Source organism: Lygodium microphyllum, chromosome 1 (genome assembly GCF_053477565.2).
Source record: "Lygodium microphyllum isolate KBCC chromosome 1, Lygodium_microphyllum_v1.1.10, whole genome shotgun sequence".
In the NCBI taxonomy this organism is placed as follows: domain Eukaryota; kingdom Viridiplantae; phylum Streptophyta; class Polypodiopsida; order Schizaeales; family Lygodiaceae; genus Lygodium; species Lygodium microphyllum.
In genome coordinates, this window is record NC_141135.1 from 143,508,224 (window position 1) to 143,534,993 (window position 26,770).

A 26,770-nucleotide genomic window follows, 5' to 3' on the forward strand; every position below is an offset into this window, starting at 1 on the left:
CTCCTTTCTCATTTGATTGCTTCCTAGCAGGAGATGCTTTGTTTTGCAATTTGGCGTCCTTCGAATATTCGTGAGGAAAGTTCGCTACAAGAAGAAATATTGGCTTCCTCAAGGTTGTTGGATTGGTCACAAAAAGATTTGCAGTGAGACAAGCTTAATCCGATGGCTAGGTTACGGTTAAAGACAGTCCATGATGGTGTTATTCCTGGGCAGCCCTGCCTTTATTCTTTTAGGCATATTCGTCAGTAGTTTAGGGTGCCTCACGGATATAGGGATATTTGATCATCCTTACAGGACAATCTTCAGAGGTTCTCTCCTTTGCCTGCGTTACAACCATTGGATCCATGGCGTGATTGGATGTTTGTGCTTCCTGATGATTTTGAGAAAAGGTTAGCTAATCAGATATATCATCAGATGGTGGAAGCCAAGAGATGGGTCATGGGAAATGTGAATAGGTTATGGCATGGTAGGGACAGTAAAAAGAAGTGGCGGGAAAGATTTTTACAGCTTTGGAAATGTAAGGGTCTGTATTAGGGTAAAGTGTTCATGTGGAGGCTGCTCAATGGGGGTCTTCCAACGGGAGAAGTGCTCCCTCCCTGAGAGATCTTTGCAGGTGGTTGTGTTTTCTGTACTACATGTGATGAGACATTGCTTCCTCTCTTTGTCTCTTGCCCTATTGCGCGACAAATCTGGAATTTCATTTCCCGTGTGTGGCTCTTGGTGACTCAGCACCTCATACCAGTTCATTCATGGATTCTGGGAAATATGTCCTCTATGCCCTCTTTGCCTTCAAATTGTTCGTGCCTATTGCATTTCGTTAGATAGACAGTCATGTGGCATATATAGCATACTCGCAATGCCTTTATTTTTGATGCAGCATCGGGCATCCATGGGCATGTGGCTCGTGTGCGTGGATTGGTGTAATGGCAAATCTCTTCTATGATGTCAGCTGACCTGGTTCTTCCGGATATTGCTGCTCCTTGGGTGGTGATTGTTCGCCCTACTCCAACTGTTCCTTATGTGTGATTAATTGGAATTTCTCATATAATAGGTTGTTCTGGTTGTTCTGAGAGCCTGCAGTCCCTATGTAACTATTCTATTGAGAGAGTGTGAGAGAGACAAAATATGCTGACCTGATGGTCTAATGTAATAGAATGTAAGAGATACATAGAGAATGTTGACTTGATGCTCTGATGTAAATATTTACTACTTAATTCAATTATCTTCATGAAAAAAAGAAGAAGAAAGAAATAAAGAAATACATAGGCTTGGGGGAGAGTGGCCAAAAAGGGCCAATTTTTTCGTACTAAATTATACGAATAAATACGATACATAGCAAGAGCTCGAACTCGTCACGCCTCTGCTGCCGTCGCGCCAATCCAGCGCTACTATCGCGCCCACCCAGAGCCTCCCCCGCCTCCCACAGCATTCGGCTCCCCCTCGTCTCGTCGTCTAGCCTTCCCTCCCCCTCCTTTGAATCGTGTTGCGCTGCCCCACAGCAAAAGCGCTGCGCCCACCCCTCTCCCGCAATCTCCCATTCGCTCCCCCCTCCTCCGGGAGCTCTTCCTCTGTCGTCCCACTCCCCCCCCACCTCCACCTCCCCCTTCCTTCCCCCCCCCCTTTCCGGAAGCACAGTACCATGATTGGCAGGTCCTCAGCAGGGTCGCGCAATGGAAACCTATGGTCAGACGCCAGTGCATTCTATGAGTGTCCCCTAGTCAAACACCTTGCACGTTGTTCTCTCTGAGAGAGAGCTCTTAGCCGTCCGTAACACAGAGCTGCAGCTTAAAAAAACAAGGATTTTTGGTCAGGTAATAGGACGCTATCCATCCAGGGCCCAGCTTCGGGATTGGCTTCACTCCACAATATGCATTTGCACAGCGTAGATCGTGGAGGCAATCCTCATGGGCCGAGGGATCTTCATGGTTCGACTCACCTCTACGAAAGCAGCTCATGAGTTAGTGGAGAGCTCACCCTATGCCTCAATGAAGGGGTCATTTACATGGTTCCCTTGTATAGCAGCTTCACAATGGAGACATTTGAGCTCCATAGTAGATTTCTCAGACACCCAATCACTTTACTTTTCCCTAGACTAGTGGTAGAGTATTGCCAGTTAGTGGAGGACTTTGGATGGCTCTTCGGTACAATTCTTTCTCTCCTTCACGGATGCAGTGACAACCGTAGGAGTCCCATAGGTACGAGTGGCTGTGAAAGACACAGAGTATACCAAAGTTCCTGGAAATTCAAATAGGAGGTCACTCCTTTAGGCAACAGGTCATTGTGATCAAGCAACCAAGGCAGTGTCTGCGCTGCCATGACTTTGGGCATCAGGAAGCAGATTGTACACATTTCAAAGCCAAGGCGGCTCCGTTGACAGGCCCGTAGGTGGACGCTATCGGCTTCACACGGATCCAGAGACGACGGAAGGGGGGGTCGCAGCTAGCTCCTCAGATGCAGCCTCGACAATAGGGAGCAGGAGGGTGAGTGATGCCCCCTCGGCAGAGCACTCTGCAGCCCTCCTGCTCGCCCCACCCAACAGGGCCACAATCCCCCACATCCACCACCCACGCCACAGACTACCTTACCCGAGATCCCACAAGCCCCCCCCACTGACCCTGGTTCACAGTCCTTCCCTTCCAGGGCTACCCCCCCCCTCCCCCCCTCAACCAACACGTGCCATATACCTCCAACCATCCCACCATCCCTTGATCCTCCTTCCCCCCACCACCTCCCCTGCCGAGCACCCCCCTGATCCGCACCCGGTTTAGGTGAACCCACCCAAACCCATCCCCGCCACGCACGCATACATCCTCCTCATACCAGCATTCTTCCCTCTCCCACACTACCACCAGCTCATCTACCATTGCCGCTCTTCACACTTTTCCGAGACAGGAATAGCTATTGCCACAAGAGTTTTTCCGTAGTGGCCCATGGTCCTACGTGAGAGTTGCGGAGCGTAGAGAGTTCCCACTACCTCTAGAGGTGGGGATCTTCATGGTTCGGAAGTCGAGGAGAAGCAAGGTCCATCTACTAGGAACACGGGATGGACCAAACTATGCTTTTTTCTTTCAGACCTGTCACTTAGGGGATTGGACGACGACATAGATGGAGGAGTTAGAGTCAGGTGGCGGAGCACATCTCCCAATGGATGGGAGAAGAAGGACTAGCACTGTTGCACAGCAGTGGCCTAGATGCATGATGGACATTAACTGCTAGGCTCGTGCCGAGGTCCCACACTTGAGCATTATCTTTCGAGCCCCTCCACAGTGGAGAGCCCCATCTGATGTGATCGAGTGGCCCCTAGCACAAGCGGCCTGTTTCTACCAGTGTATAGAGTGTGGACTCTCAGCATGGTTGATAGATGCATTGATAGTACTGCCTGGAGCATCTATCACGCCTACAATGCAGGATTGTAGTTTTCCGTCCAGACTTGCGGCAAAGCGTACTTGCATGCCCCATAGTTTCTCCTCATCAGCACCCTCCACACTGAACAAATGTCTGTTCGGTCAGTCACAGGTTTCCCCATGAGCTTACACCTTGCATCCTAGAATGTGAACAGTCTCCACTACAGTGGGGCACGTGGTTCTAGGAAGTTGATTGTTCGGCAGGAGCTGCAGCCTACCCTTGCCAGACAAATCGACATCTTACTTTTACAGGAGTACAAGCTTACTCCCACCCAGGCGCAGCGGGTAGGGAAGATACTCCCGGGAGCTCACACACTTATTGGGAGCACACCATAGGTACCCACGGTAGGAGTGAAGACGTATGCACCTCTATTGGCTCGAGTCTCACTGCCTGTGTACAAAACCACGGGACAATAGTGGCAAGGAGGGTTCTATGGATCAGACAGATATTGGGGACTCATGCCTTGGAGTCCTCAATGTCTATGCCCCTACGGAGGTTAGGGCATGCAGTAGGTTTTGGGTGGAGATCGCTGATGGACTCCGAGAGGTAGACTCTTGGATCATTGGAGGAGACTTCAACAACATGGAGGCTTTGGAGGACCAGGAAGGCACGCGCAGAAACTACCAGGGGATTGCTCGGGAGGAGGAGGCAGCATGGGAGTTCTTTCTACTAGCAGTAGGAGCATGCAATGCCTGGAGAAACCCTACCTTCCACAGGAGGGAGAGGTCGCTGCACTTCTCTTGGCGATACAGGCGGCTAGGTGGAGCCCTATTGGAACTGTTGGACGAGTTTTATGTGGGAGAGTGGGGAGGCTCTCGTGGAGGTCTGATTGGGTAGGTTGCAAGCACTACGTTTTTGGACCATTGCCCAGTTCTCCTGATACTTGACTTAGGGAGCATGTGCCCTAGACACACGATCGTGTTGGATCCCTGACTCAATCTATCGGAGGAAGGAGGTGACGAGAGAGAGAGAGAGAGAGAGAGAGAGAGAGAGAGAGAGAGAGAGAGAGGGAGGGAGGGAGGGAGGGAGGGAGAGAGAGAGCGAGAGTAGATTTGGACCAAGGACTGGGGTAGGAGGGACTAGATGACAGAGAGGAGGTTGTAGAGGTCCTAGCTGAGTCGAGCAGTATCTGCCAAGAGGCAGCCATACAGGCCAGGCAGTAGAGCTGGGAGTAGGAGAGAGCACTCCGACAGGACCTTGCAGCCACGCAAAGATTATTATAGGAGTCACCAGGGGATCCCACCCTCCATGCACAACAGGTGCACGTGGGAGCAGCCATTGCAAGGCCTAGAGGACAGGTGCTCGGAGTTCTCTTTCTGCACCTCAACAGCTTTCTGGGCACGAAAGGGGGACACGACATGCAAGGAGTTTTCCTAGGTGTACCAGCCTTGCACCTCGGGAGAGCAGATACGCAGCCTTGGAGATCAGTATGGGAGGACTCGTTCTAGCCTAGATGAGGTGATGGAGATTGCCACCGACTACTACAGACGCCTATTCTAGCAGGAGACAGCCTCAACTATAGGACAACGATGTAGATAGTTGGTCTGGGATCATATCCCTTCCCTCATCAGAAAGATGGGATGCTCCGTCCTAGCCCCCTTCAGAGAGAAGGAAGTAGAGGAGGCTTTCCATACATAGGACGGGCAGAAATGCCCGGGAGAGGATGGCCTCTCTAAGGCCTTCTTCACTACCTACTAGGAGGTGGTGAAGGACCCCCTACTGATGGCCTTCCAAGAGTTTTTGACTTCAGGACAAATGCCAAGGAGTTCTTTAGTAGGCCTCATGAGTCTTCTCCCCAAAGGGGGAGACCGGTTGGAGCTTTCCCAATGGAGACCGATCACCTTATTTTTTGTGGCCTATAAGGCATTGGCAAAGATGATTGGTAGGCGACTACGCCCCGTGCTTCTAGACATCATCCATGACACACAGACATGCTTTGTCCAGGATAGGAGCATCCTAGACAATGTATTCACCTTCTTTGAGGCGACGAAGTGGGCTCAGCACAGTGGGCAGAGACTGGCTGTACTACTCTTGGATTTCGAGGAAGCTTATGAGAAGGTGGACTGGGATTTCCTAGAGGGCACTATTGTGAGGTTGGGCTTCCCCCATGCTTGGATTCGCGGGGTCTCGGCACTTTACAGATCGGCCACCAGCAGGGTTCTCATAGGTGGTAGGCAAGGGGGGATCTTTTGACTAGAGAGATCGGTTTGGGGGCAGGGCTGCCCCTTGGCCCCGTAGATGTTTCTCACTTCCTCGGGTCACGTGTGAGCGAATTATGTGGCTTCTGACTTCCTTTGAGAGAGGAGAGTTAGTTGTTAGACTCAGAGTATGTTGATGATACAACACTCTACATAGAGGAGGATGAGTTGATGCTAAAGAGAGTGAGGCTGGCTCTCGAGGTGTTTCGTTGTGCAGTAGGAGCAAAAATCAACTGGCAAAAGTCAGTTGGTTTCCTCAAAGACTCGGACTTTAGCACGGAGTGGGGCATGCATCTGGGATTTAGATGGGTAAGCAGAGGGCAACGGACCGTCTGTTACCTAGGATTCCAGGTGGGACCTCGACATCACTCTCGCCTAGCAGTTTCTTCCAATCCTCAATTCTATTCGGAGGAGGCTGACCTACTGGAGCACGGCTGGCCTTTACTACTAGCAGGCCGAGCCCTGATGGTTAACCAAGTCCTCCTAGCGACGGCCTGGTACATCACCTCCTGTTGGTGCTTCTCCTCATCTTGCGTAGTGTAGCTTTGCTGCCAAGTGCGGAACTTCCTTTGGTCCGGGTTAGACGGCTCTAGGGATTGCGGAGCCAAGGTGGTGTGGCCAACCATCATACGACATCGGTTAGAGGGAGGCCTGGGGATCATAGACCCAGGGTATCAAAGTATGGCCCTCTTGGGCAAGCTAGTTGTTCGCGGCCTCACACTAGGAGGGCAGACATAGAAGGTCCTATTGTAGAAGGTTCTTTAGGATTGTAGACCGAGGCTTGATGGTGAGTAGAGGCCATCCCTAAGATGGATCTTCACGTCAGCCTAGATCACCTCGCCCAAATCACCTTTCCTATGCAGCTCACTCTTCGTGTGGTAGGGCCTTCATAAGGCCCTAATCGAGAGTCCCCAACGTTTCCAGGAGGAGATAGATCGTCAGTCGGTGATCTAGAACGCTTAGGTTAGAGACCAGGAAGGGGCACAAATTGCTGAGCACCCCCACATCCGGTGGGGTGGTTGGGAGGACGGCCCGGCTCATCCCATCAGGACATGGTGAAAGGTGTAAGGGATGGTGGATGAGAAGGTGTTGCAACGAGTATTAGGCTGCCGGAGAGAAGTGGAGTTGAGGAGAAGAAAGATAGACACAGCAATATCTCAGGAGTGGCTTGCTCTCTCGATATGAGAACCGATAGAGCCAGGGGAGGTATGGGCAGGTAGGTTTTCACCAACATGGATCCCCCCACTGTGGCAGGTATAGTGGATGGCGTTCCACATAGGCCCCTCTTCACCATACAGGAAGGGGGGCATCTGGCTCTTGACAGAGGGGAGCAGGGTGAGGGGGAGTGGCACCTCTAGTTCTAGGAGGCCAAATCACTTGATGAGCTAGAGTGGGATCTGGGAGAGTGGTTATAGCCGGCCATTGCGGTTACCAAGAAGCCACCGAGGTTCCTAGAGTATACTGCCAGGATTGGCATACAGGTACTGATGCAAGAGGATATGGATTGGGCGCCGTCACGTAGTAGGCAATGGGCAGAGCACAACATCACAGAGGCTTTCCAACGGACCTTCTGGCACCGCCTCTGGAAACCCCAAAGCATTGCCTTTGGTCGTGTGAGGCGGCACAGTTCGTGTTGAGAGGTGCATGCTACATCCTTTGTCGTATAGCACCCAGCCTTGGATGTATCTGATGGGAAGTTTTCTGCTGGCAAGCAGTCCACCAGCGCCGTCATATTCTGTATGAGGCCGGGATGTAGGACACGATATTCATTATCTAGGCAGGGTTGTGCGCAGTGGTCGGTTTGGAGGCTCTATCCATCCGCTAGGTACTGGAGCCCACAGCAGACCACTCTGAGGTATGAGAGATCATAGGGAGTCTTACCGGTTGGTATATCTTAAAGGCACAGACTACGTCAGGAGGCTTTTGGCAGAGAGAGACTTTCAGTACAGGTGACCTTAGCAGAGCTCTAAACCTCCATCATCCACTCCCTCCGCAGCTAATGGGACGAGGTGCAGGGCGAGTCTAGTGCTCATCAGGAGCTCTGTTGTCATTTCATGCGCACTTGGGGCAGCCAAGACATGTTTTTCATGATGCAGGCAGGCAGCCCGAGATGGCAACACACCCATCTCCATGGCTTCTTGCCCCCATCCCCCCTAGACCGCCCTGAGAGGCTTGTACATCTGATATATTTGTGTCTATGCATCAACTCCAGTTAGTCTGTTGAGCATGAGCACTTCCTTGTATTCAGGTTTTTTCTGAAGTAATATAATTAGCCACACTTTATTTGCAAAAAAAAAAGAGAGGGACCCTATGTGCCATGAAGTTCTTCACACACCACCACCTTTCACTTTCAAGGAGTGGCTTTGCTTTGAGCAATCATTCCTCTACTTATATACCTAGGATCTAGAGGATCTACCTAGATTGGGACCCTTGGATCTTCAGCACAATGACGTGGTGACTAGGCCTTCGTATTCCTTCCAGTATGGAGTCACTGAGCTAGTGGCTCTTCTGTTGAGGTTGAGTTTCGGGTTCTACAGCTCATCCTGTCTCCTGGTTATCTTCAAAGGTCTCCTTTCAGGTGGTATTCTCAGATTACAGGGTGGATCTTCTTCATCCCTTCGTCAACATGGAGCCAACTCCTAAGATCGAGTACGGGCATATCCTTATGGTTCTCGGCACCACACAAAATTTGACATTGCTCCTATGCATTTCATGATTTCATCATATTTGTACTTGGGCACTTTGGAAAGTGAACAAATTTTTTTGAGTATTATAATCAGCCACATTTTACTTGCAAAAAAAAAAAAAAACAAATAAGAGTTGGCTTGAGCGAGAGAGAGATCTAGACGGCGACCCTTCGTGACCCCCCCTTGCACTACGATTTGCCCCCTTCTCCTCGTGCTTGCTTTCTCTTGCAGCCAGCATCAAGCTTTTGAGCCTGCGCTCGTTGTTTTTGCTACCTACGTTGACGCCTGGCACCCACCAACATGTCTTGCGATCGGCCTTCTTCTGATCATGCTGCTCAGCAGAGAGGAAGCCCAAGCCCTGACCAGCATACCATTGAAATGTCAGGATGGTCCTGAGATATAGGGTTGGGACGCTCTTGCTGCAGCATCTTTGAAATAGAACATGTAATCTTGGATGTATCCATCACAAGCTAGATACACTTATCGTTCTTTTCAGCATCCAAACACTCGGGCCAGACTGGATAGGATACATATCTACCAAAGTGACTCTTTTCTTCCTACAGTCATCGATATGCGCTTGGAAAAACAGCATGTTTTGTTAGATCATTACCCTATGCTCATGGAAATGAGCCACAGACCTGTTCATGCATTTGAGGCACTCCTTGCCTGTTTGCCTCTTCAGTTTTATCAATCTTTTTTGCAGCAAAATCAGTTTTTGGAAGGTGTTCAGCAACTGATAGCCTCTTTTAGCTCGAGGGTCCTATCTACAGGGATGGAAGCATTGGCGCTTTTGGGGATAATGCGCGAGTGTTATCCCGACAATATGGTATTCAGCATGCTTCCTCGTTTCGAGCTGAATTGCAACATGCTCAATCCTTATTAGCTCATTCCTTGTCTCTGTGTCACACTGGGGATTCCAATGATAACTTACTCACATGCATTGAATGTTTGAAAGGCAAGGTCCAATCTGTTCAGGAAGAGGAATATGCAAAATACAAACTGTTGGCCAAAGCTGAAGCTTTACAAAGGAGAATATCGTGCACTTAAAGGATGGGCAATGTGATATGATGACTGACGCTACCTCTATTATTCAGATGACTATTGACTTTTATAGGGCCTTGTTGGGTCCACAAGAGATTGGATAATGTGCGAGCGTTATCCCGACAATATGGTATTTAACATGCTTCGTCGTTTCGAGCTGAATTGCAACATGCTCAACCTTTATTAGCTCATTCCTTGTCTCTGTGTTAGATTGGGGATTCCAATGATAACTTGCTCACATGCATTGAATGTTTGAAAGGCAAGGTCCAATCTCTTCAGGAAGAGGAATATACAAAATACAAACTGTCGGCCAAAGCTGAAGCTTTACACGATAACAACTGTCAAACTCATCAAATTTTTGCTCGTTTCCATCAGAAATATGCCCGGGAAAATATTGTGCGCTTAAAGGATGGGCAAGGTGATATGGTGACTGACCCTGCCTCTATTATTCAAATGACTGTTGACTTTTATAGGGCCTTGTTGGGTTCACAAGAGATTCTTTCCAATGTTGTTCTCTCTGCTCGAACATATATTTGTGACCTGGTTAGTAATCAGGTCAAACCAGAATGGGTGAATCTAACGGAGGCTGCTATTTCTGAAGATGAAGTGGAAGAAGTGTTGTGTCACTTGCCTCAAAGGAAAAGTCTAGGCTGGGATGGGCTTCCTAATGAGCTGTTTTCAGCCCATGTTCAACTGCTTAAGGACCCATTCACTCTGTGTCAGCAGGTGTTGAACTCTGGTATGATGCCTATGGATTGGAAGATTGCTGTCATCAGGTTGTTGCCCAAGGTTCCCTCTCCAACCTCTTTGAAACAATGGAGACCCCTTTCAGTTATGAGATTGTTATAACAAATGTTCTCCAAAATTATTGTCAACAAATTGCAGAAAGTATTTCCACACCTCATTCATGCACGTCAATACGGTTTCATTAAAGGTCAGAATATAATGCACAACATTTTGAATGTTCAGCTCGGAATTGACTATGTCAAAGCTCCTAGCCAGCAAGTTCTTATGCTTCAGCTGCATATTGAGAAGGTTTTTGATCGTGTCAGCTAGTCTTTCTTGCGGCAATTAATGTCTACAATGGGTTTTGGGCCCTATATGATTTCTCTAGTTGATACTATCAGTCAGGGTGTTGTGGCCAGTATTGCTCTTAATTGAGGGATTACAGAAGAAATTACCTTATCTAGGTTCCTTCAGCAAGGTTGTCCTCTCAGTCCTTTCATGTTCGCTTTGGTAACTCACCCCATGGTCTCATTATTGGATAAGTTGGTAGCTCAAGGGGAGATAGTTGGCTTAACTTCTCCCGGTGGTGACCAGCTGGTGGGTCAATCTTTGGCAAATGATTCTCTTATGTTCCTTAAGGCGGATCGTCTTAATGTTAACAAGGTAATGGTGGCTTGGATTCTTTTTGCTTCGGCATGGAGTCTTCACATTAATACTAAAAAATCCACCCTTCTCTCTTGTACAGAGAATGATTTGCAAGCCTTGGGCTGGAATGGAATTGTGATCACAAGGGGTAATATAACTAGGCACTTGGGATATCCTATTGGTATGGAGGTTACTCTTCGAGCCTTGTTGGATTGGATGGCCTTCCGAATTCATGAGAGGTTCATGTTCTAGAAATCCCAGAGTTGGCCACTAAATGTTAGACCAAAACTGGCTCAATACATTATGATAAGTATGATCTCATTCTTTCTGCCATTGCTTTCTTGGACTAAGTCGTCCATTTTGGATTTGGTTTAGCCTGTCAGATTTATGCTCTAGAAAAAGAAAGGCAATCGTTTTGGGCAAGTATAGATCTCCTGGCAGCATATGAGCACTCCAAAAAGATGGGGGGTGCAGCTTTGCTAGATGTGAATTTGCATATGGCCGCTTTGAGGCTATCCCTTATAGAGAGTCTATGTACTTAATTTCATCCTTGGTCAGACATTGCCAAATTCTTCATAGAAAAGACTAGTATCTCTAATGGTAGCACGGTTATTCATGCTTCCTGGTGGCATGCGCTTCATTCTACAAGGTCTTTAAAGGTCTCCGAATATTTTCTCCTTTCTCATCCGATAGCTTCCTGGTATGAGATGCTTCGTTTTGCAGTTTGGCATCCCTCGGATATTCGTAAAGAGGAAAATTCGCTGCAAGGAGAAATACTGGCTTCCTTAAGGTTGTTAGATTAGCCACTAAAAGATTTGTAGCGAGACAAGTTCAATCGGATGGCTAGGTTGGGGTTGGAGACAGTCCGTGATGGTGTTATTCCTGGGCAGCTCTGTCTTTATTGCTTTAGATATATTCGTCAGTACTTTAGGGTGCCTCATGGATATAGGGACATTTGGTTGTCCATGTAGGACAGTCTTTAGATGTTCTTTCCTTTGCCTACATTATAGCCATTGGATCCTTGGCGTGATTGGATGTTTGTGCCTCCTAATTATTTTGGGAAAAGGTTAGCTAATCAGATATATCATCAAATGGTGGAAGCCAAGAGATGGGTCATGGTGAAAGTGAATAGGTTATGGCATGGTATGGACAATATAAAGAACTGGTGGGAAAGATTTATCCAGCTTTGGAGATCTAAGGTCCCTTATCAGGAAAAAGTGTTCATGTGGCAACTGCTCATTGGGGGTCTTCCAATGGGTGAAGTGCTCTGTGCCCGAAAGATCTCTGTTGGGCGTTGTGTTTTCTGCACTACGTGTGATGAGACATTGCTTCACCTCTTTGTCTCCTGCCCTGTTGAGCGAGAGATGTAGAATTTCATTTCCCGTGTGTGGTCCTTGGTGACTCAGCACCGGCTACTACTTCGTTCCTGGATTATGGGAAATATGTCCTCTATGCCCTCTTTAAGTTCAGATTGTTCCTGCCTATTTCATTTCCTTTTATGGATAGCCTTGTGGCATATATGACGCACTCGCAATGCCTTTATTTTTGATGCAGTATCGGGCATCCATGGGCATGTAGCCCGTCTGCATGGAATAGTGTTATGGCAAATCTCCTCTATGATGGCAGGGAACTGGTTTTTCCAGATATTGCTGCTCCGTGGCTGGTGATTATTCGCTCTACTCCAGCTGTTCCTTTTGTGTGATGTATTAGTACTATTCATGTAATAGGTTGTTCTGAGAGCCTATAGGCCTCATGTATATATTAGTTACACAGAGAGTGAGAGAGACGGAGTATGTTGACTTGATGGTCTGTTGTAATAGAAAGTAAGAGTTACAAAGAGAATGTTGACGTGATGGTTTGATGTAAATATTCACTATCTGATTTAATTATCTTCACGAAAAGAGAGAGAGAGAGAGAGAGAGAGAGAGAGAGATCCATTAATGTCTCTAGAAGGCCAGAACAGCCTATAAGATATAGCTAATTTAGCTAGTATCATCATCTCATTGGAGAAGAAAACTGAATTATGTCTAGGTTTACATCATAAATCTAAATGGAAAACTGAAAATTTGAAAAGAGTATAGAGTATCTCCCTCTCAGTGTATGGAATCCACCTCGACTTTGCAAGCTACCTCCGACTGAGTCATCATGGTAATATTTGTTTGTAATGAGCAATCGCATATGAGCACGCCTACATTGCCGAGCAAGTACCCTAGGGCATCATGCTGTGCATAATGCTATAGCTCTGTCTACTATGATGCCACTTGATGATGTCCCTCAATGGTGTCTGTCAGTAGGAGATGTAGTGTCTAAGGTGGTAGTGGCTGAGGGGTTAGCTACAGTGAAAAAGTCTGTAATTGCTCTTTGGAGGGGTGGATGTGGCTTGGATTGCCTCGGATCCCATAACAATGCTACTCTGCGCCGTTGGAGCTTCAATAAGAAAAGGCCAACACATCTATGGTCCTCATAGTCCATCACCCGTCTCAATGGTCCGAAGCCCTCCTTAAAGAGGCAATGGTAGCGGGCTCGGATATCATAATATACAATGCATATACAAATGTAGTGTTCCTATGTCTGTGGCTCCCATCCACAAAGCTGGCACATTGTCTCATTTGTTGCAACATGGCTCCATTGACCTGTCTAGGTCTAGTCACCAAGTCATTGCTGAAGATCCAAGGGCCCCGATCTAGGTGGATCCTCTAGATCCTGGGTATGAGTAGAGAAAATGATTGCTCAAAGGAGAGCCACTCCTCGAAAGTGAAAGGTGGTGGTGTGTGAACTTCATGGCACATAGGGTCCCTCGTTTTTTTTCTTGCAAATAAAGTGTGGCTAATTATATTACTTCAAAAAAAACCTGAATACAAGGAAGTGTTCATGCTCAACAGACTAGCTGGAGCTGATGCAGAGACAAATATATCAAATGTACAAGCCTCTTAGGGCGGTCTAGGGGCGATGGGGGCAAATAGCCATGGAGGGGGGGTGTATCGCCATCTGGGGCTGCTTGCCTACATCCCGAAAAACAGGTCATGGCTGCCCCAAGTGTGCATGAAATGACAACGGAGCTCCTAATGAGCCATCGACTCGCCCCGCACCTGGTCCCATCAGTTGTGGAGGGAGTGGATGATGGAGGTCCAAAGCTCTGCTAAGGTCGCCTTTACTGAAAGTCTCTCTCCGCCAAAAGCGGCCTAACACCGCCCCTTCTAGATATGCCATCCAGTAAGACTCCCTACAATCTCCCATACCTGAAACTTGTTTGCTCCAGTACCAGGCGGATGGGTAGAGTCTCCAAACCGACCACTCCGTATGACCTTGCCAGAATAATGAATATTGTGTGCTGCATCTTAGCCTCATACAGAAGGTGACGGCCTTGGCTTACTACCTGCTAACAGAAAGGTCCCCATGAGATACATCCAAGGCTGGGTGCTATATGGCGGAGGATGAGGCATTATCCTTTCCACACGAGCTACGCCGCCTCACAACCAAAGGCAGTGCTTTGGGGTTTCCAGAGGCTGCTACCTGCAGTGCTTATAACCTCCCTCTCCTTCTACATCTGGGCTAGCCAACTTCCCACCACCAAGCCTCCATGTGCCACCAGCCATAAGAAATACGATACTCTCCTCGGCCTCCAGCTATCCCATAGGCAGCGCCAGAAGGTCCGTCAGAAAGCCTCCGTGTGATGCTGTGCTCAGCCTTGTGCTTGTTAAGTGACAGCGCCCAATTCATGTCCTCTTGCATCAGTACGTGTCTACCAATCCTTGCTATGTACTCCAAGAACCTCATGGCTTCTTGGCGACCGCAATGGCCGGCCATAGCCACTCTCTTGGATTCCACTCTAGCTCATCAAGTGGCTTGCCGTGCCAGATCTAGAGGCACCACTCCATGAGCTGCTCCCAGAAAGCATAGGGGTCCAGCCGCCATGTCTTCCCTTGAAGGCCAATCACCCGAATCCTCCTCCATGAAAGGATAGCTATCCCCTCATCCTGCTACCCTCTGTCAAGGGTTAGACGCCCCCCCTCTTGCACGGTGAAGAAGGTCCCATGTGGAGTCCTGCCCACTCTACCTACCGCCTATAAGGGGATACTTGCTAGTGAAAACCTAGCCGCCCATACCTCCCCGGGCTATTCCAGCTCTCGTATCGGGGGAGCAAGCCACTCCTGAGGTATTGCTGCATCCATCTCCCTTCTCCTTAACTCAACTCCTCTTTGGCATCCTGATACTCGCTACAACACCTCCTCATCCACCATCCTGTACACTTTCCGCCATGTCATGTTGCCCACTGGATGTGGGCGCGCTCACCAATCTGAGCCCTATCCCGATCTCTAACCTAGGGGTTCCAGATCACTAGCTGACAATCTATCTCCTCTCGGCTACATGGGAAGGGGGATCTGGGGGGAGGGGGGTGATCTGGGCCATTGTGAAGATCCATCTTAGGGATGGCCTCCACTCAACGCCAAGCCTCAGTCTACAATCCTGAAGATCCTTCTGCAATAGGACCTTCCAGGTCTGCCCTCCTGGTGTGAGGCCATGGAGTACTAGGTTGCCCAAGAGGGCCATACTGTGATACTGTGGATCTATGATCCTAAGCCCTCCCTTTGTTCGATGCAAGATGATGGTTGCCCACGTCTCCTTGGCCGTGGAATCCCTGGAACTGTCAAACCTGGACCAAAGGAAGTTCCACACTAGGCAGCGAAACTAAACTATGCAGGATGAGGAGAAGTACCAACACGAGGCGATGTACCAAGCTGTGGCTAGGAGGACCTGGTTATCTACCAGGGCTCGGTGTGCTAGGGAGAGGAGAGCAGTTCTCCAATAGGTCAGCTTTCTCCGAATAGAGTCAAGAACTGGAAGAAACTTTTGGGCGAGAGTGATGTCGAGTCGCACCCGGAACCCCAGGTAATAGACGTCCTGCCCTCTGCTCACCCATCTAAACCCTAGGTGGACGCCCCACTCTATGCTAGAGTCCAAGTCTGTAAGGAATCCAACTGACTTTTGCTAGCTGATTTTCGCTCCCGCTGTAGTACAAAACACCTCAAGAGCTAGTCTCACTCTCTCCAGCATCAACTCATCGTCCTCTATGTAGTGTGCTATATCATTTTTTAAAATTTTTTATTTTTGTAAATAAAGTGTAGCTGATTATATTACTTCAAAAAAAACCTGAATAAAAAGAAGTGCTCATGCTCAACAGACCAAGCTGGAGCTGGTGAAAGTCACAGATACATCATATATACAAGCCTCTGAAGGTGGTCTGGGGGGGATAGGGGCAAGAAACCATGCAGAGGGGGTGTATCGACATCTGGGGCTGCCTGCCTGCATCACGAAGAATAGGTCTTGGCCACCCCAAGTGCGCATGAAATGACCTCGAAGCTCCTGACAAGCCCTGGACTCGCCCTGCACTTGATCCCATCGGCCTCGAAGAGAGTGGATGATGGAGGTCCAGAACTCCGTTAGGGTCGGCTGTACTGAAGGTCTCTCTCCGTCGAAAGCCACCTGACACCGCGTCTTCTAGATATGCCAACCAGTAAGACTCCCTATGATTTTCCATACCTTAGAGAGGTCTGCTGTGGGCTCCAGTACTGGGCAGATGGGTAGAGCCTCTAAAACCCACCACTGCACACGACCCTGCCTCGATCATGAATATCGTGTCCCGCAAGGCCCTGGCTGACCGCCTGCCAACAGAAAGCCCCCCAAGAGATATATCCAAGGCTGGGTGCTATGTGGCGTAGGATGCGGCATACTCCTCTCCACACGAGCTGTGTCGCCTCACATGACCAAATGCAATGCTTTAGGGTTTCCATGGACTGCTGTGTGTAGCACTTACAAACTTCCTCCTTCTGCATCTGGGCAAGCCAGCTTCCCACTGCCAAGCCTCCATGTGCCACTAGCCATAAAAAATACGAAACCCTCCTCGGCCTCCAGCTGTCCCATAGGCAGCACCAGAAGGTCTGTCGGAACGGCTCTCTGATGCTGTGCTTTGCCTAGTGCTACGTGACGGCACCCAATCCATGTCCTCCTGCATCAGTATGTGTCTGCCAATCTTGGCGGTGTACTCCAGGAACCTCTGTGGCTTCTTGGCGACTGCAGTGGCCGACCAAAGCCACTCTCTTGGATCCCACTCCAGCTCATCAAGTGGCCTTCCTTCCCAGATCCAAAGGCGCCACTCCCTGAGCTTCTGCCAAAACACCAAACGGTCCAGCCGCCATGTCTTCCCTTGAAGGCCAACCACCTGGATCCTCTTCCATGAAAGAACAGCTATCCCCTCGTCCTACTGCCCTCTGTCAAGAGCCAGACGCCCCCCCTCCTGCACTGTGAAAAAGGTCCCAGGTGGAACGCTACCCACTCTTCCTGCCACCTGTAAGGGAATGCCTGCTGGTGAAAACCTAGCACTTCATACCTCCGCGGGCTCTATCGACTCTCCGATCAGGGGAGCAAGCCACTCTTGAGGTATCGCTGCGTCTATCTCCCTTCTCCTTAGCTCCACTCCTCGCTGGCAGCCTGATGCTTGCTTCAGCACCTCCTCGTCCCGCCATCTTGTACACCTCCTGCCATGTCGTGATTATACGAGCCGTGTCAACCTCCCAACCAGCCCACTGGATATGGGAGCACTCGTCGATCTGTGCCCCTTCCCAGTCCTTGACCTGGGGGTTCCAAATCACCGATTGACGGTCTATCTCCTCCTGGCAGCCTAGGGGGCTCTGGATAAGGGCCTTACGGAGGCCCTGCCACACACGGAGCAAGCTACGTAGGAAGGATGATCAATGGGGATGATCTAGGCTATTGTGAAGATCCATCTCAGGGACGGTCTCCACTCACCGCCAAGCCTCGGTCTACAGTCCCCTCCTGCAATAGGACCTTCCAGGTTTGCCCTCCCGGTGTGAGGCAACAGACAACTAGCTTGCCCAGGAGGGCCATACCCTGATACTCTAGGTCTATGATCCCAAGCCCTCCCTCTAGCTGATGTCGTATAATGATCGCCCAGGCCACCTTGGCCTTGGAATCCCTGGAGCCGTCTGACCCGGACCAAAGGAAATTCTGCACTAGGCGGCGAAGCTGTATTACGCAGGAGGAGCAGAAGCACCAACACAAGGCGATGTACCAGTCCGTCGCTAGGACCTAGTTCACTACCAAGGCTAGGTCGGCTAGTGAGAGGCGAGCCGTGCTCAAGTAGGTCAGCTTTCTTCGAAAAGGATTGAGAACTAGAAGAAACTGCTGGACGGGAGTGATGTCCAATCCCACCTGGAACCCTAGGTATGGGACGGTCGTCCTCTGCTCACCCATCTAAATCCCAGGTGAATGTCCCACTCCATGCTAGAGTCCGGGTCTGTGAGAAAACCAATCGACTTTTGCCAATTGATTTTTGCTCCCGCTATAGTACAGGATACCTCAAGAGCCAACCTCACTCTGGTCCTCTATGTAGAGCCCTGTGGCATCTGCATACTCTGAGTCTAATAGCTCGGTCTCCTTTCTTACCGGAAGTCGGAGACCACGTAAACCGCTCACATGTGACCTGAGGAAGTGAGACATCGCATCTGCAAAGAGAAGGAACAGATACAGGGCCAGGGGGCAGCCTTGTTGGACCGATCTCTCCAGCCGAAACTCCTTCCCATGCCTCCCTCCTATGACAACCCTGTTGATGACCGATCTGTAAAGTGCAGAGACCCCTGAAATCCAAGCCTGGGGGAAACCCAACCTCACCATGGTGCCCTCTAGGAAATCCTAGTCCACCCTATCATAGGCTTTCTCAAAATCCAAGAGTAGCACGGCTAGTCTCTGCCCACTGTATTGGGCCCACGTTGTCGCCTCAAAGAAGGTGAATACATTGTCCAGGATGCTCCTATCTTGGACAAAGCCTGTCTGTGTGTCATGGATGATGTCTGGAAGCAAGGGGCGTAGTCGCCTACCAATCATCTTTGCCAGTGTCTTATAGGCCACTAACAATAAGGTGATTGGTCTTCACTGGGAAAGCTCCAACCGGTCTCCCCCTTTTGGGAGAAGACTGATAAGGCCTGCCAATAGACTCCCTGGCATTTGTCCTGAAGTGAAAATCTCCTGAAAGGCCAACAATAGGGGGTCCTTGACCACTTCCCAGAAGGTAGTGAAGAAAGCCTTAGAGAGGCCATCCTCTCCCGGGCATTTTTGCACGTCCTGTGTATGGAAAGCCTCTTCTAGTTCCTTCTCTGTGAAGGGGGCTAGGAGGGAGCATCCCATCTCCTTTGTGATGAGGGATGGGATATTATCCTAGACTTGCTGTCTACATTGTTGTCCTCTAGCTAAGGCTCTCTCCTACTGGAAGAGGCAACTATAGTAGTCGGTGGCAATCTCCATCACCTCGTCTGGGCTAGAACGGGTCCTCCCATACTGATCTCGCAGGCTGCATATATGCTCTCCAGAGGTGTGAGACTGGTGCACCTGAAAAAACTCCCTGTGCATCGTGTCCCCCTTTTGTGCCCAGAAAGCTGCTGAGGTGCGGAAAGAGAACTCAGAGCGCTTGTTCTCTAGGCCAGCAATGGCTGCTCGGGCACGCACCTCCTGAGCGTGGAGAGTGGAATCCCTTGGTGCCACCTGTGATAATCTCTTCGTGGCTGCAAGGTCCCGCCGGAGTACTCTCTCCTCCACCCAACTCTAGTGTCTGGCCTATATGACTTGTTGTTGGCAGATTCTGCTCGACTCAGCTAGGGCCTCTGCAACCTCCTCTGCGATCTGGCCCCTCCTGCCCCAGAGTGCTATATCATTTGCATACTCTGAGTCTAACAACTCCATCTCCTCTCTCATTGGAAGTCAGAGACTGTGTAACCCGCTCACACGTGACCTAAGAAAGTGAGACATCGCCTCTGGAAAGAGTAAAAACAAGTCAAGGTTAGGGGCAGCCCTACCGAACTGATCTCTCCAGTTGAAACTCCTCCCCTCGCCTACCACCTATGAGAACCCTGCCGGTAGCCAATCTGTAAAGTGCGAAGGCCCCGCGGATCCATGCCTAGGGGAAGCCCAACCTCACCATGGTACCCTCCAGGAAATCCTAGTCCATCCTATCATAGGCTTTCTTGAAGTCCAGTAGTAGTACGGCCAGTCCTTGCCCACTATGCTGAGCCCACTCAATCGCCTCAAAGAAGGTGAATACATTGTCTAGGATGCTCCTATCTTGGACAAAGCCTGTCTGTGTGTCATGGATGATGTTTGGAAGCATGCGGCGTAGTCGCCTACCAATCATCTTTGCCAGTGCCTTATAGGCCACTGACAATAAGGTGATCGGTCTCCACTGGGAAAGCTCCAACCTGTCTCTCCCTTTGGGGAGAAGATTGTTAAGGCCTGCCGAAAGACTCCCTGGCATCTATCTTGAAGTAAAAATCTCTTGGAAGGCCATCAGTAGGGGGTCCTTCACTATCTCCTAGTAGGTAGTGAAGAAGGCCTTAGAGAGGCCAGGCATTTCTGCCCACCTTGTGTATGGAAAGCCTCCTCTAGTTCCTTCTCTGCGAAGGGGGCTAGGAGGGAGCGTCCCATCTCCTCTATGACGAGGAACGGGATGTGATCCCAGACTTGCTGTCTACATCGTTGTCCTCTAGTTGAGGCTATCTCCTACTGGAAAAGGCGTCTGTAGTAGTCAATGGAAATCTCCATCACCTCGTCTAGGCTACAACGAGTCCTCCCATACTGATCCCGAAGGCTGCGTATCTACTCTCCCCTAAGGTGCGGGGCTAGTACACTTGGAAAAACTCCTTGCACATCATGTCTCCCTTCTACGCTCAAAAGGCTGCTGAGATGTAGAAGGAGAACTCCGAGCGCCTATTCTCTAAGCCGGCAATGGCTGCTTGGGCGCGCAACTCCTGTGCATGGAGGGTAGGATCCCCTGGTGCCTCCTATAATAATCTTTGTGTGGCTACAAGGTGCCACTAGAGTGCTCTATCCTCCTCCCAGCTCTGCTGCCTGTCCATTAGAGCTGCCTCCTAGCAGATACTACTCGACTCTGCTAGGACCTCTGCATCCTCCTCTGCAATCCTAACCCTCCTGCCCCACTCCCTGGTCCAAATCTGCTCAATCTGTCTCTTCACCTCCTCCCTCGTATAGATTATGTCAGGGATCTAACAGGATCGTGTGTCGAAGGAAGATGCCGAGGGATCAAGTGTCAAGTGAATCGGGAAATGATTGAACAACGTGGTGCCCCGCCCGCCAACCTAGCCTCCACGAGAGCATCCCCACTCTCCCACATAGAACCTGTCCAACCGCTCCAGCAGGACTCCATCTAGCCGCCTGTATCCCCATGAGAAGTCCAATGACCTCTCCCTTCTGCGGATGACAGGGTGTCTCCAAACATCGCATGCTCCTACTGCCACTAGAAAGGTCTCCCATGCCTCTTGCTCCTCCCCAGCCATGCCTTGGTAGTTTCTGCCTCTGCCTTGTTGATCCTCTAAAGCCTCTAGGTTGTTGAAGAGTCCTCCAACAATCCAAGAGTCCATCTCTCAGAGTCCTGCTGCGATTTCCACCCTAGAGTATGCTACGTACCCTAACCTTAGTAGGGGCATAGACATTGAGCACTGCAAGGTACAAATCCCCAATATCCAATATGATCCATAGAACCCTCCCTGCCACTATCGTCCCGTGGTCTCGTACACAGGCCATGAGACTCGGGCTAATAGAGGTGCATACGCCTCCACTCCTACCGTGGGCACCAATGGCGTGCTCCCAGTAAGTGTGCGAACTGCCCGAGAGTACCTTCCGTACCCACTAGGCCTGGGCAAGAGTGAGCATGTGCTCCTGTAGAAGTAAGATGTCGATCCATCCGGCAAGGGCAAGCTGCAGCGCCTGCCGAACAATCAACTTCCTGGAACCACGTGCCCCACTATAGTGGAGGCTATTCACATTCCAGGATGCAAGTGTAAACTCATAGGGAGACCTGTGATTGACCGAACAAGTATCTGTTCCGTGTGGAAGCTGCTGACGAAGAAGAGGAACTATGAGGCATGCGTATACGCTTTGCTACCAGCCTGGACGGTGAACTCCATTCCCCCATGGTAGCCCTCGGGCAAACCATGGGGGTGATGGATGCGCATGGTGGAACCACCAGGGCATCAATCAACCAGGCTGAGAAGGGAGACTCCATACACTAGTAGAAACGGGACGCCTGTGCCAGGGGCCACTCTATCATATCCATCAACGTTCTCAATTGCGGCGAGACTCAAAAGATAATGCTCAGATGAGGGACCTCGTCCCCAGCCCACCAGTTAATGTCCATCATGCACGCTGGCCACTGCTCGGAGAAAAGTGCTAGTCCACCTTTTTCCATCCACTTGGAGATGTAATATGCCACCTGGCTCTTCACCTCCTCTATCTGAGTCATCGTCCAGTCTCCACTGTGAGATCTGAAGGAAGAAGGTGTAGTTTGGTGCATCTGGTGGTGCTAGTAGATGGACTTTGTTGCTCCTAGACTTGTGTACTACGAAGATTCCCACCTCCAGGGGTAGTGCGAACTCTTCGCGGTCCGCAACTCTCAGGTAGGACCACGGCCCATTGCAAAAAAACTCCTATGGTAGCAACTGCGCTTGTCTCAGAAAAGTGTGACGGGCAGCATGGATAGATAAACTGGTGGCTGTGGGGGGGGGGGGGGACTAGACTACTGGTGGGTGGAGGATGTCGACGTTTAGGGCTCCTCACCTCCTATGGGTGGGGGGGGAGGTCACCATTGCTGGGGAGGGGTGGTCGGCGGGGGTGATGGTGGGGTGATCAAAGGCATAGGGTCGGTGTAAGGAGGGCCGGTAGCTTTGGAGGAGAGGGGTGTGGACTAGGATTCGGGGGGGGGGGGGGGGGGGGGAACCGTGGGGAGGAGGTGAGGGGTGTGGGCCCTCAGGTGAGGGCCCCCCCCTCCTCGCCATACCTGACAAGACCACAAGCCTACAAATCCACTCTCCATGGAGGCGAGGCACACGGTGGGTGTGAGGAGGGGCCGATAGCTCTCGAGGAAGGGGGGTGTGGACTAGGTTCGGAGAGGGAACCATGGGGAGGGGGTGGGGGTTGTGGGCCCTTGAGTGAGGCGGCCTGTGACGCCTCCATGGAGGGTGGTTCTGTAGGCCTGTGGTCCTGTTGGGTAGGGCAAGGAGGGGGGGGAGGCCACGTGGTGCTCTGCCAAGGGGGCGATGCTTGCCCTCCTATTCCCTGCTACCGTGGTTGTGTCTGAGGGGCTGCTTGCGGTCCCCCTTGCCATTTCCCTCTCTATCAACTCTGTACTCGTGTAAAGCCGTCCGCGTCCATCTGTGGGCCTTTCGGCCACATCGCCCTAGCTCCGAAGCGCGTGCACTCTGTTGCCTGGTTCCCAAAGTCATGGCAATGCAAATACTACTTTGATTGCCTAGTCACGATGACTTGCTACCTGAAGGAGTGATCGCCTGCCTCAATCTCTAGAAGGATGACTTGCTACTTGAAGGAGTGATTGCCTGCCTCAATCTCTAGAAACAGTGGTATGTTCTTTGTCTCTTTCACTGCCACCCGTACCTTTGGGACTCCTGTAGTTGTCACTGCGTCTACGAAAGAGACGGGAAGGACATTGTCGAAGAGTTGTCCAAACTCTTCCACCAACTGGCGATACTCTATCACTAGTTCGGGAAAGAGAAGGATGACCGGGTGTCGAAGGAACTTGTTGTGGAGCGCGAATGCCTCCACTGTCAAGCCACTATGTCAAGGGACCATGTAAATGGCCCACTTAACGGAAGCATTGGGTGAACTGGCCAATAACTCTCGAGCTGCGTCTGTGGAGGTGAGTCTTACCATGAAGATCCCTTGGCCCATTGGAACGGCCTCCACGATCTTTGTTATGCAAATTTGCAGCGCGAAGTGAAGCCAGTCCTGAAGCTGGGCCCTAGATGGGGAGTGTCCTACTACCTAACCAAAGATCGGTGTTTCTTTTAGCTGTAGCTCTGTGGCACGGACGGCTATAGCTGTTCCTCAGAGAGGACGATGGCAAGGTGCTTGACTAGGGGGCACTCACTGAATGCACCGACATTTGACCAAGGGTTTCCATTGCGCATCCCTATCACGCTGCAGTGTTCATCAAAACCTATCAAACATGCTGCAGTGTTGCCGGGAGGAAGGGGGGCATGTTGGTTGCGGAGGGAAGGGCGAATTGTGCTGGCAGCTAGACGGGAGAGGGAGATGTACTGGGCCCAGTGGTAGACGGCGGAAGGGGGGAAGGCGTAGTGGCGGCCAAGGAAGGAGGGGGTGCGGTGGCTGCCAGAAGGGGAGAAAGCGTGAAGGTAACCAGGTGATGGGAGGGCGATGCAGTGGCGGCGGCCAGGGAGGGGGGCGTGTTGACGGGTAGAGGGGGGGAGGTGCTATAGCGGCAGGAGAGATGGGGGAGACGTGATGGCAGGATGGCAGCACACAGTGCGTCGGTCGGGAGCTGATGTGTTTGCTATCTCCGAAAGAACACAATACAATTGTTAGGGTCCCTCTCTAAATTGGAAGGAGTAGAAGTAGAAGCCCCTTGTAAAGCCAAAGAAAAACTGGAAGCCCCCTCTGAGAGCCAAGCCAGAAAATCCCGCTCTGAATCCTAGTTTGAGAGCCATCGGTTGTGCCGAAGAAGGTATCTGGTGCTCGGAAGAAGAAGCCGGAAAGCACCCAGAAGTAGCCTCTTGAACCTGAGTAGAAGAGGGTGGGGAAGAAGAAGGCTCAGGATGCCGAAGAAGGTATCTTGTGCTCGGAAGAAGAAGCCGGAAAGCACCCAGAAGTAGCCTCTTGAACCTGAGTAGAAGAGGGTGGGGAAGAAGAAGGCTCAGGATGAGCCAAGGGTGGGGAACAGTCAAGGGCTCTCTAGAGAGTGGAATGTGGAGGAGATGTGGGCCATGGAAGCCACTATACCCGGAAGTGGGTGGGGGAAACCTCCGCATAGTGGGGTGGTCTCTAGGAGGGCTTATCGCCTCTTAAGATCTTAGATCTTCCGTGTGCTCGAAATGACTTAGTGTGCATCGGGTGCGGCTTATTGCCTTGTGCATAATACTCTGATAGCCGATGCAGAATGATCTCTGTGGCCCAGAAAGGAGAGGTGGCACAAGGAGTACCTGGTGGAAGATGCATATACCCCGGTAGGGTGGGGAGCAAAGGTTGATATCAATAGTCTTCGGTGGGATGACTATTCGTGCCACAGTAGTAGCACCCAGTAGAAGAACAATTTGTTGGTGGAGATGCCATGATACCAGTGTGGCAAACTGGAGAAGGGAGAGTGGGAGAGAGAGAGAGGATATCTCCCAATGCGCAGTGAAAATGATAGAGAAATCAAATGTTGATGCCAAACCCGCTACCGGTCTCTGTCTTCTTTGATGAGGAGGGAGAAAGACTAAAAATGCAGGTTGTAGGAGAGGGAGAGACTGAAAAGGCAGGAAAAACCATCAGCAGCAGTCAATGTGCTGAAATCAGCTCTAAACAGTGTGTGGTAGGTTGGAAACAGGGACCAGACTGTTGTAGACAGAAATGACCAGCTTGGACCGCGATGTCCTCTGCGTCCAGGGTATGGGCAGCAAGCTGAAATACCTTAAATCTGCAAAAACGAGATTGTTTTCTGAATGGAGAGTGATCAGCAATAGTCGCTCTGCTGTAAACAATTGCAAATTGCAGGTTGAAGGCTGGAAACAAGCGCCAGACTATAGATGACAGCAAGCAACAACTAAGACTGCGATGTCCTCCACGAATGGGGTGTGGGCAGCAAGCTGAAAACACCTAAAACCTACAAAAACAAGATGTTGATGCAGTGGAAGAAGAAGAGAAGTGGATGCTGAATCCGCCACCAATCTTTGCCGTCATTGGAGTGAAGGATCTTTGCCGTTGTTTGAGTAGATCCAGCTGTGATACCATGTCAAAAGATGACATACTAGCGAGATAGTAGGGTTTGTGGGGAGGAACACGGAGTGAACTCGACAAACATGGAGAAGAGAAGAGAAGAGAGAAGAAACTTTGATGAATGGAATGATGAAGATCTTAATCATGGAGTGAATGTGATACAAGGAAACAAGGGTGCCGTAGCACAAGGAAGACGATGAAGACAACCACGAACCACAAACAGCAATGTCCTCCTGAAGGGGCATGAGGGTAATGGAGAGGTTGGAGAGAAGAGGTGACGGACTAAATGAATCAGCCGTGAGGAATGAATGAGAGAGTGGCCTATAAATAGGCATAGTCAGTCTAGGATGGCGCCCCTTTTTGGGGCTGCAAACACAAGAACGCAAAAACGCAAACTGTGGGTGGAGGGTTTCTCAATACCTAGATAGTACCTGCTTGCTTGGCACATTGCAGTTTCTTTTGCCCCCCTATACTCACTCTACTTGCTTTGTACCTTCACTGTGATAGATTTTATGCACAATGACCTAGAGCTATCTGGTGTCTTGTAACCATGTAATCTTGTACTTTTTTTCATAATTAATATAATTACCTTTTATGACCAAAAAAAAAAGAGAGAGAGAGAGGAAGCAGCAGGTTGCAGGAGTTGAGGACTGGAAAAATTGGAAGGGGAAGGCAGTGCAAGGGACAGGATGGGGGCTGGAAGATGACAGATTGACAGAGGCAGGGGAAGCACAGAAGGGGCAACAGGAAGGAGGCTGGACTGCAAGATCAAAATAAGCAGCGTAGCTGACAGGGCTGACAACTAAGCTGCTGGTGGCAAACCTGGCAAGGGCTGCTAATGAGGCGAGTCCAAAGAAGGATCGAGCTGGAGGCCTTAGCAAATCTATTGTAAGGCTTGATATCATTTTGGAATCAACATACTGTGAGAGGAAGTAGCGATTGAATCTCAGCTGAGAGTACAGTTGACAGTATAGAGTGTGAGAGCACGACACCCAATGCAATAGTCTGAAGTGTAAGATGCAAGTGCAAAGTACAACCCTTTAACCTTAGGGCTGTAAGAGGGTGTTCACACCCGAAGAATGTGAAACACGATAAGTGCCTAAAACTATGTAATATAGGCACATAAAATAAAAGAAATAAGTACGGGGGAAAAACCCTCTTGTATAGAGAGTAAAAAGTGCGCTAGTGTCCTACTGAAGATCACCGACACTCCTCTGTGAGTGTAGGCGTGAGTCGAACCCAACACTTACAGAGACT

At 50.2% G+C, this 26,770-nt stretch overlaps 1 protein-coding gene across 4 annotated transcripts in view; it reads left to right on the top strand.

Moving 5' to 3' along the window:
- Positions 1-26,770, top strand: part of LOC148041763 (uncharacterized) — a 342,622-nt gene that overhangs the window by 232,159 nt on the left and 83,693 nt on the right. The gene's annotated exons all lie outside the window — the stretch shown is intronic.